We start from the raw sequence: 13098 nt of genomic DNA, 5'->3' as shown, positions 1-13098 counted from the left end.
TTATATATTAAGTGATATTTGGTTGATATCTTTTATTTCCTCTTTGCAACAAACATCCTATTGCACATACTTTACATTTCTTTCATTTAAAACCCTACAACACAATGACAGAGAATAGGGACATATTTTCTATTAGTGTCCAGTGATGTCTGGAGATATTAGCAAAGTTTTGAAGAAGATGGCATTATTATCTGTGCCACATATGGCAGTTGAGTTAATTTAAATGGCAGGTTCAGCCAACTGAGATTTGTCACTGTTTTGAGCTCCCTTTCCTTTTTCCCACTCGTTTAGATTCAGAGTGTCTTTGACATTGAAATACATTAGAGCATAATTCCTTTGGTGTTCTTTTTCTTTGAAAGCCAAACCAAACTCTTTAGAACATCACATTTCCAAAAGAAAGCTGTAAGACTTAAGAGTGTGATCACAGATACCTCTTAGGTCCCAATCTGTATTTAGTGTTAAACAAAGAAAGCAAGTTTATACTTTTGCAGATCTTCAAGGAGCATAATAACCATATATTTGGAATATCATTGTATGTGATCTTTAAATCTCAGAACAACCTGGAGATATAGGCAGGATTAATATTATTATGCCATTTGGTGAGCAAGGCTCTGTCATTTACCTCCAAGAAAGGAGATGACTCCTCAAAATCAACAGCTGAAAAATAGATGAGTTGAAACTAGAATTGAGGTCAGTACTTCTGCCTTTATTTACAATGCCCTTAGGACATCAGAAGTGAAAAAAACAGTAATCAAAGTGTTTGAAAACTAACTTAGAGTGGCTAACATAATGCTGTTGACATTTAGGGAAAAAGATGATACTTTATCTGAGAATCATAGTGAAGTATCTCCACCATATATAGTTCTTGGGTTTTATACAAATTGGAAGTTCAGTTATTGTCCCAGTGTGAAAGGTGTATGCAGGATGGATTGGAAGGGGAATGGCTCAGGCCAGGGAGACTAGTGAGAGATGGCATAACCCCGGAACAGTGGGCGGGATGGAAGAAGCTATGGCTGAGGAGAGTTGAACTAGATTTGCCCGTGAAAATGGAGTTGGAAGGAAAAGTGAATTGAAAAACATTAAAAGCCTGGAATAGATATAATTTGATGGTTTATTAGAAAGAAATAGGGAAGAGAAGACAACAGACAACATTGATCCTTGAATACATAATATAAAGCTAGACTCTTCCCTGCTCCGAATAACACTAGTATTCAGATATCTGTCCCATCTCTCTCTCTCTCTCTCTCTCTATCAGCAGAGGAATATTGACATTACTGTCCCCACATTTAGAAAAAGAAACAGATGATCTTCATAAAATGAAAGAAGCGTGGCTCTTTCGTTTTTAACATCTAAGCATTTACTATGTGTCTGCTCAAATGCGTAGACTGCCTGAGTGACAGGGCACCTGGTTAACCCGGTGATCAGTTGTGGCCGCCTCCATCAGAAGTATATATGTAAATGAAAATAACTAGGTTTTCCAGGTATTTAAAGCTAATAACTAGTTTTTAAATGGGGACCTTTGACATATAAACACCTAAAAGAATATGATCAGAAAAAAATATGCAAGTGGGTTATCTACCTATTCATAGCAAAATGTTAGGTTAGTTACCTCTTGATGGTGAGGCATTGTGCATAGACTGGATTTTACTGGATTTATTTCTCTCCAAAAATTGCAATCACTATATCTTGCGATTGAAAAAAACAATGTCCTTGCTCCTGGTATTTAAATTCAAAGATGAATGGTTGCAGGGATATGTTGCTTTTTAAATCACACATTTGAGAAAGACTATCACCTAGTGAATCTGTTTTTCAGTGGAAATGTGAAAATCTTAAATATATATGTTTATTGCTTACTCAAGAAAATTTATCCTCCTCTTGCTATCAGCTAGAGAAACTGAAAAAAAAATATGGGAAAAGGAATATAAAAGATAATGAATGTTTTTTAAAAACATACGACACTTGGTCTAAATTAGACATTTTTGTCTAAGGAACAACTTGTTCTTTTTTCCAAGAGACAAGAAACTAGAGATGTTTATCTTAATAAATCTTTTCCTGCCTTTGTTTCCTTCAGAAGTCGTGCTATACTGAAAAGACACTCAATCAAGGGAACTCTGGGAGAAGCCAGAAACCCTGTCCCAGGGACAGAAAAGAAAAAGTAAGTACATTTTTCTTCTACTGATCTTGGAACATATGGAATAACATATTGAAGATGTTCCTAAAAATATCTTTGTTGCTATAAAGCCAGATGACAGCATACAAAATGTAAGGTGGGATATCTTCCTTTTAGAAGACAATGTAGTTCAATATAAGGTTGATAGAATCTACTGTTAATTTCTAATTAATGGCAAACAATACATACTGGGACCTTGAGATACACATTTTCAACTTGTATCTGCCAGGGATAAGTGATTAGTAGAGACTGAGCTTGGTTTGATGTTTCTACTCTTAGCTGTGCCTATTTAAATAGTTCTTAGTAGAGGCAGCTAACCCATCAGAATAATGTTTTGAAATTTATAGCCTTTAAAACAGAATAGAAATTCATACTGCCTATCAGGTCTTACAAACTGACTGCTTTTCTCATTACTACCCTCCTCAGAGACCATATAATAGAATTATAATCAGTACATACAATTAAATGTTCTTGATGACACTAATAGGTAGACATACACCTCAAGTTAATACTTTTTTGAGAGACAGGTTTTTGTGTGCTGGTGATATATATGTATATAACACAAATATCTGTCCAATTTATCTATATCTATCTATCTATCTATCTATGACAGATATCTGTATATATTCATACTGGCCTGCATCAGTATTACATCCTTTGAAAATTGAGGCCATATTCATATTGCAGTCTTATTAGTATTTCATAAAAATGTTATGAGTTTGTAACACAGAAACAGAAAAACAAACACTGCATGTTCTCACTCGTAAGTGAGAGCTGAACAGGAGAACACATGGATGCAGGGAGGGGACCATCATACACCAGGGACATGTCGGGGAGTGGGAGTGTAGAGGAGAAATACCATTGGGAGAAATACCTAATGTAGATGATGGGTTGACGGGTGCAGCAAACCACCATGGCACGTGTATACCTATGTAACAAACCTGCACATTCTGCACATGTATCTCAGAACTTAAAAATGTAATATAAATAAATAAATAAATATTATTGGTCTGGTAGAAATTTTATTTGACAGCACCTCGATCCCTTAGTGCTACATTCTCCTACCTAGAGTGAGAAGCTTGCTTCACCACTGCAGCTTAGATGATGAAGCAAGAGGCAAGCTGCAGCCTGAGGGAAGGCTCCGAAGTTCTTCACACCCTCTCAGATTCCTATGAGAACACAACTCCAGAGGAGCAGGAAGGAGTGGAAGACATTACATTTGGTTTAGGCTCATTGCTTGGTCTTCTTAAAACCAGTGTACAACTTTCCTATTAACCCTCTGTGATTTTGTTTAAACATTGGCAATAGGTCCAGTTCCATGGCTCATCAGAGCATTTTTACTTTGATGTAAACATTTAAATTTATGTCTAAAAATAAAAAGTAACATGTCTTAATTGACATCTACTTTTATTATAAAGTAATTTCACACAAATAATTTTCTCAGAACCGTTTATATTTCTATGTAAACCACTAGATTCTCCATACTAGGACAAAATAAGTGGAATTATAAATATGAATTAATTTTATACTTAAGGAAAATTAAAACTAACATATAAAATAATTATTTGGTCTATATTGTGGGCTGAATATACAATGATTTATAAGCATAATCTTATTTAATTCCCACAATAACTCTGTGAAGAAGGTAAGGAAGGCATGGTTATTTCCAGTGATACAAGCATACCTTGCCAAATGCACACATTTAGCAAGTGGGTGGTGAAGTTAGGACTTGAGCCTAATTTTGTCAGATGCATAAGCCTATGTCCTTGACCAGCTTGAATAGAAAGGTTTGGCAGGAGCTAAAACACTACATTTAAATGACTAAAGTGTCTTGTTTTCATCAGCTATTTATAATCAATTATTAAAAATATACACTCTTAAGGAACAAATTATCCCTATACTCTATGAATTCTATGAAAGAGAAAACATTTTTCTGATTTATTTAATAAGAAGCACAATACTAAAAAAGTCAAAAAAGAAAACTAATAAAAGTAACACAAAAAATAAGATAATAATTTATTGAAATACTAGCTAAAGGAATGTAGATATCAATAAAATACAATAATACAACACATGGTATTTATTCTAGGAATGTGAATGTGGTTTAGTACCAGGAAACTTATTAAAGTGATTTCATTGTCATAGACCAAAGAATAAAACCAATGTTTTAACTTCCAAATAGATTTCAAATGACATTTGATAAAATGCAACTATGTTTCTTTTAAGAAAACACACATACATGTAGTATAGTAATTTAGGAATAGAGAGACACCATTAAAATATAAAAAAGTGATTTCAAGAAAGCAGGACAACCCTAATAGCTTATTACATGACCAATTTCATCACTTATAGTTAATATCATTTAACAAATTTTAACCAATGGAATTGTTTAAAATATTTGTTTTAAAAGACAAATATTTTCTGAATTCTTCTCATATATGCTAGGAACTGTTCTAAATGCTTTATAAATATTAACTCATTTAATTCTCACAACAACCCTAGGAGATATGGACTACTATCATTCTATTTGACAAATTAGGAAGCTGAGGCCAAGAAATACTAAGTAACATGGCCAAGGTCATGCAGCTAATAAGTAGCAGAGCTGAATTAAAACTCCTGTGGTTTGACCCATGAGTCTTTAATCATAAATATTATGTTATGCTGCCTCTCACAGGTTATAATAATTAGAAAAATGGTTACATCTTTTTTCCTTAAAATATATATATTTTACTAAGACATACTATGTCATAGTTAAAAATAAAGATGTAGTTCTAGTAAAGCCCAGTGATAATCCCAAGAGAATTAACTGAAGAACCATTAGAGTAATGAACTTTGTTAAGTAACTATACAAAAGATAAATGTGTAAAAATCAGTTCATTTTTCTATGGCAGCAACAAATAAAAAACATGAAAACTCATAATAGCAATTAAATATCACAAAGCTATGAATAAACTATTAAAGAAATGTGAACGACTTAAATTAAGAAAATAAAATTTATTGAGAAACACAGATAAACAATTGTCTGTTAAGTATGTTATGCAGAAAGAAAAATTAGCAGTAATGAGGCTTATGTTGTAGTCTTGGATGAGAATAATAGATGTTGTATACATGTTAGTTCCCTCAAATTATAAAGATAGTACAATTTCATTTAAAATCCCAAAACATTTTGGAGGAGAGCTTGGTAAAATGATTATTAAAATTCATCTGGAAGCATGAACAGTCTAGAAAAAGTACATTAAAAAAAGAAATATAAAACTTGCTATTTCCCAGTATTAAAGCACATTAAAAAGTTACAATTATTAAAACTGTGTGGTACTATTTACTAACATAGAAACTTAGAGAAGCCAAATCAGTTTGAGAAATCCCCAAACAGATCAAAGCACATGTAAAAGTAATGCATAAGAAAAACCACATTTCATGTTGATGAAGAAAGTAATGATCGTTCAAAAAGCACAACAGCAATAATTAGTTAATGTTAAGATAAGTTTGGAAATTTTATTTATATATTATAAAAATACATGTCAGATTGATAAAAGCAGAACAAAGGCAGACATAACTGGAGGAAAATAGAGTGGCAAATAATTTTATAATCTTGTCTAATATGATGTCTAAGACAAAAATCATAATTGGAGATTGATAGACTTGATTGTAAATATATTAAAACTTCTGTACGTATAAACTAGAGAAAAGACTCAAATAGCATGAACATAATAAGTGTTTGAAAATTGTTTTTTCCTGTTTTTTTGTATGGGAAAACAGAATTAATAAATCAGTAAGTGCTAACTAACATTTTAATATGTTGCTGTTTGAAGGCTTAGTAAAGCAGAAATTGTTCTGGGATAGTACTAATTTGGTATTTTAACTCCTGAAGGGACACAGAATTACAGAAATTTTTGTATGAAGAATACATACTACATCTTAATTAAAAATAAAGATGAAGTTCTAGTAAAGACCACTGATAATGTGGAAAAGTGAATTGTTCCACCTAATACAGTCAATTAAATTTGTCTTAGAGTATCCAAGAGAATAGAGGATTTCAACCAGACAGTTTTATAATTCTTACTTGTGCATTTTATTCAATAAAAATGAAATAATTCCATTTCTGTCTTGAATAATGCAGTAGAAAATTGCAGAGGAGTGACACAATGATACAATTTGGAGAGAAATGTTTCCTATTTTATTAAAGGAAATCTTTCTTATGATTTAAGAAAGATTGCCTCCTTCCAGAGTACCTCTGTTCTTTCAATGCTGGGAGCTCAGAGGAAGTATGAAAGGAAAATGACCAATAATTTTTTTATAGTTTTAATTTAGGTAAAATATTGAAGGTTATACCAGCCTGTACTATCACAATCAATTAACACTAACACTAACAAAATAGTAATTTTCTGTCCCGGGCCCTGTTAGCATAATTGCTAGACTCTAAGCTCCAAATATCTCATGGAAAAGACTAACCAGCGGGACCATGAACTTTCTAGACTTTCTGTTCACATCCAGGCCCTATCCCTGATCAATGCATTCACTCCTGTTCACTGCTATTCCTCCTGAGGACACTCACCCTACTTCATGCCTTCCTGCTAGCAGTCTCTCAGTTGATATGGAATCTGCTACCTCGCCTGTGTTGCCCTTTTGTTTCAGGGCTCAAATTTCTCAAAGTTCTGCATTCAGCCATTCATCTGTTGCTTTCTAACCCTGACCATTGTCCCTGTATTGAGTTTAGTACTTCAACTCTCTTTATACATCCACCTTAAAGAGTATCTTCCCTCACTTACACAAGGACTAGGACTGTTAATAAGTGGCTTTTTGCCAGGCAAGGTCTTGGTCCTAGGGTTTGGCTAACAGCCATCATCATTGCCATAAGAACTTTTAGGTATTCATGATCCCTGGCAGATTAATCCTGCTGGTTCAGGAGACATGCCTAAAAGTGCCTGAAACTAAAAAAAGACTACAGAATAGACCTTAGCTCTAATACTCTAATAACATTGACTTTTAAACATGTGTCTTTATTTGTTCATAAATATACATTTACTGGATATATTCTTTGGCCACCCCCAGAAAAAGGCCTTTAGGTAGACAAAAGAACTATATAAAATTTTTTCTTCTTCTCATGGGTAATAAAGGCAAAAGAGAAACTTAGCGATTTTGTTTTAACCAACAATAACCAAATCAAACAAGCATAACCATAAAAATAAAGAATAAATCTTGTTAATGTTCATGCTAGACAAACTATCACTTTTTGAAGACTGTCCAAACACTGTAAGCAGTGAATTCTGTAGGCAAAAATGGAAAACAAAACAACCAAAAAACAAAAGAGCAGAACACACAGACGCTCTTGTCAAGAAGAGTAAAGGGAATATATACAAAGATGAAGGTGGTCATTAACAGATCAGCACTAATTCTTAGTGATCAAAGTAATTGTCAATTAATGTTTGCAGTGTGCCAAACTCATTTCCTCATTTCTTCATTCGGCAAGCGTTCACTGAGAGTTTACCCCATTTACCCTGTGCCCTGCACTGTTATGAGATGTGGGTATCAGAGCCGAAGACACTGCAATTCTCCAGAGTGATTCTCTGTGAATCACTAGCATGGAAATTCTGAACTAGAGAAAATTGACTAGAGTGTGAGGAGACCCAAAGGGTGTTTTATCAGGAGTGGCTGATGATTTACTTTGTGGAAGTCCTAGAGATGATGTGCTTACTTTCTTCAATTATGTGAGAAATATCATGTTAAAAAAAATCTGTGCGATTGAGAAGGCAAAACTAGATTGAGTGGATGGAATTAGAAGAAACATTTTTGCTGAATCAAAGGAAAGGGTGCCTGAAATTATAACAAGCTACCTCTGATAACTAAGTTTGTTGGTTGTAAGTCGGAAGGTGAGGGGTTGGTGTTGGGGTGGGTAACTAATTCATCTCCAAAGACAAAAGTTCCAGGATCTGTTGTTGAAATCATTGATGTGGGAAGGGTTCCCCTGAAGACAATACAATATGGGACTACAAGGGTGCTTTTGAGTTAGACCTACCAGCTTTGTCACTTACTCTTAGGGTTTGACCAAACCTCTCATCTCTGATCCTTAGTGCCTACATCAGAGAAAAGGAGATGGTACATGTCACAAGACTGTGGTGAGAACAGAATAAAATAATGAGTGTAAATGAACTAATTCAAAATGGTTGCCATAGAGTGGGCACTCAATAGATGGTACTTAATACATGGGAACTAGAATGTCATCTTAGGAAACACTTGGAATCCAGATAGTTAAAATGACACCCACTAAAGTGGAAAGTTCCTCTCTCCTTATTTGGGATTCATAAAAATAAAATGTACAGTGAAAAATATTAAACATATACAACATTAGAAAACCTGCCAAGATAATTGTTCTATTTTGTTACTGTTCCTTATTATTTACCTATTCTTCGTTGCTAAAAAAAAAAAAAAATTTAGCTCAGCTTCTACTTTGTATTATTCTAAGACACCTGTACTGTCAACTTCAGTTTGTCATATCAAAGGAGATCTTGGACAACATGTTGGGACATGTTCAAAGAGAGCCTGCTTATGCAAGTTGGATGAGTTTGAAAGTTGCTAGGGTTTACTTCTAAGTATCTTGTAATCAATTCCTATTTTTCAGTCATGTTGTTAGTATCAACTGTTGCATAATTTGAACTAGCCAGCAAAGAGTCCAAAAGGACTCAGGTGGTGAACCAGAGTCAGATTATGCCAACATGAGACACATAAACCAATTAGTGATTCCCTGTAAGAACGTTACTCAATGGGCTGTGGTCCACTTCTCACATACCTACCAGCTGCAATAATGAATATTTAAATAAATAAATATTTCAATACTCTGGGCTCACTTTTCCTGGCCTATCTTTGATTAGCTTCACCTTCTCTTTGTTTTCATAGTCTGTGTTCTGTTTTTTATTTGTATAATTTATGTTATATGAATATGAATTTAAATAATGAGACCTTTAAATAATGAAGAGAAGAATAAAGAATAAAATCAATTCCCACCTCCCAGAATTGGCTCATTTTATTTTATAATGTTTGCTTAAAGCCTCCTTTATAAAGAAATAAAATACAACAGTTAGTCAAGTCTACTCTCAGAAGCTTCTATGAATTAGTGTGCATTGTTCCAGTCTATTTTATATTTTCACTCATGTATTTACAGAACCATCCCAATATTTAGTCTCGATTTGTGTTTTTCAATTTACAAAAATATCACACGTTGTTTTTGAAATATATGTAGATATATATAGTTTTCTCCCTGTGAAAGTTGTATTTCACTTGGTAAATGAAACACTTCATTCACTATTCACACCTAGCAGCTTTCCCTACTCCTAAATTGGGCCCGTGGATATCAGAATGTTATTGCCAGAAAAGTTAGAAGAAAACATCATTCTAATGTATGGCTTAAATATTGCCACTACTGGGAACTTTTGAAAATGACAAAAGCTAAACTGGGTAGTAAGTCAGGAAAATATGAATAAACTAGGATTTTCCCCAGGCAAACCGCAATGGAGGATCAGACTATCAGACTGCATATAAAGAAAAACAAAGCTGTGAAAAATGATGTGACTTTCTGGTATTAAAGCCAAATAATCAGGAGGCCATTCATCTAGGCTTGTTTCTGTTTCCAGAACCCTTGTACAAAAACTTAACTTAGAGGCATTCCTTGTTACTGATTAATTTTGAATTGAGCTTCAGCCAGTCACAGACAGCCAGCTAGCTGATTGGTTATGTAACAAGAGACCTCCCATTGAACCATACACAAATAAGGCAAATGTATAGCTGTAGCCAATAAAATAATTATTTTTACTTTGTTTCCATGTTCAGACTATAAAAGCCCACTGTTTAGGCTGCTAGAGCATAGCTCTCTGAACCTTTCTCAGTTTTGAGTGCTGTCTGATTCATTATTCATTCTTTGCTTAAATAAACTGTTAATTTTTGTCTAAAGTTGTTCTTTTAATACTGGGTTACACAGCTAGTTAATGGCGGTCCTTGAAATATCCAGCCCAAATCTCAAAATCAAAATATTGCATGGAGCAAGAGATAGAGAGATTTTCTAGTTCATTGTTCTGTTTGTTATTCTGCTGCTTATGTTTAGAAAACAGAGAACTAAGATAATGCTTTCTTAGAGCCACCTCGTTAGAAAAATGAAGTCTAATATCTTGCTTTCAAAATGGCTAACAGGATAGTTTTAATCTACCATTGTTTCTTTATGCTTGCTATCTTACGTGCCAGGTAAAGCTATTTGCTCCCTCATCTCACTCTATCCTGTTTGTTCCCCTTAGGTAGGAGAATGTGGTCTGGGAAAATCAGGTATCACTGGTAATCAGACATCATCTCTTTTGTAGTTACTGTCAGCTTAGTTTTATCCTACAGGGGTCTTGATTTCCGGCTAATGAGTGTGACATCTCTTTGAGGTTTGGGTATGCCAATGAACTGGAGACAGAAAATTGGCTCAACCAATTAAACCATAGCCTGAAACTTGCAGGTTCAATACAGGTCTGTAATTTCCTTTATCTAGGCTTAGTCTCAGGTATGCTTAATAGTAAAGATGATATTGCTATTGTATCACTATGATTCATGGTGTTAGGACAATAAATTCCTCATTACATCTTTATTTTAAACTTCTAAACTAGTATAGCTCCTAAGATTAAAAGGATTGCAGATTTTTAATTTTTTTAAAAAGCGGCAGTATTTAGGTGTACCTGTTAGGGGAGAGCACAAGCATAAGGAAAAACATTAAAGCTATACTGTTACCAGGCATTTTGAAGGGAAGGTAAAGCTTTTTCATTTTTCTAATGAGGCAGCCCTAAGACTGCATTATTTTGGTTTTCTAAGTGTTTTCTAAGCATAAGAAGTAGCATAACAAACAGAACACTGAGTAGAAAGCGTTCTATTTCTTACCCTATGTAATTGTTTGATTTTGAGATTTGAGCTGGGTATTTCAAGGACTGCCATTAACCAGCTGTGTAACCTGATTTTTACTTTAAAGTTTTACTCACTTCAAATTTGTTTTTGTTTCTCCAAAGCATTTTACACATTTATAAGAAAAATAAAATCAGCATTCTTAGAAGGCAGCTATGATCACCGCTCTACCACCAATGCCACTAAAATTAGTATTCTTGACTACCTGCTGGAAATAAAAATGTAATTGCTAAAATACTCAGTATAAGTTAAATGATATATTATAAGTAAAGATCTATCATGTGTTAAGTTTCAAGTTTCACCTAATGTTCTTAATAAAATTATGGTTATTTGAATTCTCTACAAATATGTTCAGCCTATAATATTCTAATTTACAGATGCTTGAGAACACATAATATTTTTTATTAACTTAATGTCAATATATTATCATACCTTGTAAATAGCATAGAAATTTTAACTATACTCATTTAAAAAATCAAATTTCATTGGGAGGGAAGTGTAAATGCAGTTTTTTAAACATAACATGAAAAGATTGAGGTTATAACTTTCATAAAGATGAAATCACTATTCAAAAGCTGCACATACATTTATTATTATTGTTTGTCTTAGAAGATGTATCTTTAAATTGCTGAAAGACATCATAAATATTTTCTTTTTTTTTTTTTTTTTTTTTTTTTTTGATACAGAGTCACTCTGTGGCCCAGGCTGGAGTGCAGTGGCATAATCTCGGCTCACTGCATCCTCTGCCTCCCAGGTTCAAGCGATTCTCCTGCCTCAGCCGCCTGAGTAGCTAGGATTATAGATGTATGCCACCACACCCAGCTATTTTTTGTATTTTTAGTAAAGAAGGGGTTTCACCATGTTGGTCAGGCTGGTCTTGAGCTCCTGACTTCATGATCTGCCCACCTCAGCCTCCCAAAGTGCTGGGATTACAGGCATGAGACACCACGCCCGGCATCATCATGAATATTTTCATTGCTAATTACTGTTAAAGCATTTAGTGTATGTCAGTTCTGTTTGTGTGGGTATGGTTGCTGTAGTATGGCTGAGAAAAAAAAAAAAAAAACAATGCTTCATATCAGTGAAAGCTCTTCTTTGGTTTAATTCGGGTTGTAGTTATATTGTTTTTTCATATCATGTGAGCTGATTGCAAGGGGTTAACTCAAAATGAGCCACTTCACTTAAAATTATTCTATATGTTAGTTTCTGAATTCTGTTGTCGGTATTTAAATGTATATCATAGTTGTAATTTTAGGAATACTTATTTATTTATTTATTTATTTTTTGCTGTTTTTGCTTGTGGCAATCGACTAGCCCATCACATAGAATTTCTTAGTCTTTCTAATGCTAGGTGAACATTTGAACTGACTGAAAGATTTGATGGGAAGAGCACTAGACAATAGAAGTCAAATCTCTATTCTATACCTTGCTTTTCCACTTTCTGGCTGCAGGAGTCTCAGAAGTCATTCAGAGATGCAGCACAGTGCAGGAGATCAAACCATTGATGACTGAATTTGAGTCTCACTTTTGTCATTTATTATCAGCTGTGTGACATCTGGTAAATTACTTAATCTCTCTGTCTCTGTGTTTTTATTTGCAAATGGTATTAATACTAGTACCTCTCCCTCAGAGTTATTAAGAAGATTAAAGCAGTTTATATTTGTAAAGTACTTAGAATATTGCCTGTACAACTAATTGTTTAATAACATTTTAATGTGATGTGGCCTCATTAGAACTGATGTCTACAAACAATACTTTGAATTTGAGAACTGCACCATTTTAAGTGTTTCTTGCCTTTGTGTTCAATACATCTTTAACTTATTAAACTTATCCTGGTGAAAACATTGTTCCTATGTGGAGTATTAACGATTATACAGCTAACACTAATAATTTCTTTTCTTTCTCATTTGTTTTAAATCAAGGCATATTTGCAGAACTAAAGGACTGCTTTAAAAACTAAGCAAAATATTCATGTATCTTAGCGTTGTATGGACTGTGACAACTCC

At 33.8% G+C, this 13098-nt stretch overlaps 1 protein-coding gene across 3 annotated transcripts in view; it reads left to right on the top strand.

Moving 5' to 3' along the window:
* The first annotated feature begins 2073 nt into the window (after positions 1–2073).
* PKIB (cAMP-dependent protein kinase inhibitor beta) overlaps positions 2074–13098 on the top strand; it is a 108611-nt gene continuing 97586 nt past the window's right edge. For all 3 annotated transcript variants that reach the window (XM_032274904.1, XM_032274900.1, XM_032274899.1), the window contains exon 1: positions 2074–2155. The gene's annotated coding sequence lies outside the window, so the exon portion shown is untranslated. The remainder of the gene's footprint in view (positions 2156–13098) is intronic.

The sequence above is a fragment of the Sapajus apella genome, unplaced genomic scaffold, assembly GCF_009761245.1.
Source record: "Sapajus apella isolate SASKATOON/1434 unplaced genomic scaffold, GSC_monkey_1.0 scaffold6, whole genome shotgun sequence".
Taxonomy (NCBI): Eukaryota; Metazoa; Chordata; class Mammalia; order Primates; family Cebidae; genus Sapajus; species Sapajus apella.
Note: the sequence above shows the minus strand (reverse complement) of the source record. Positions and strands in the feature narration are given on the sequence as shown.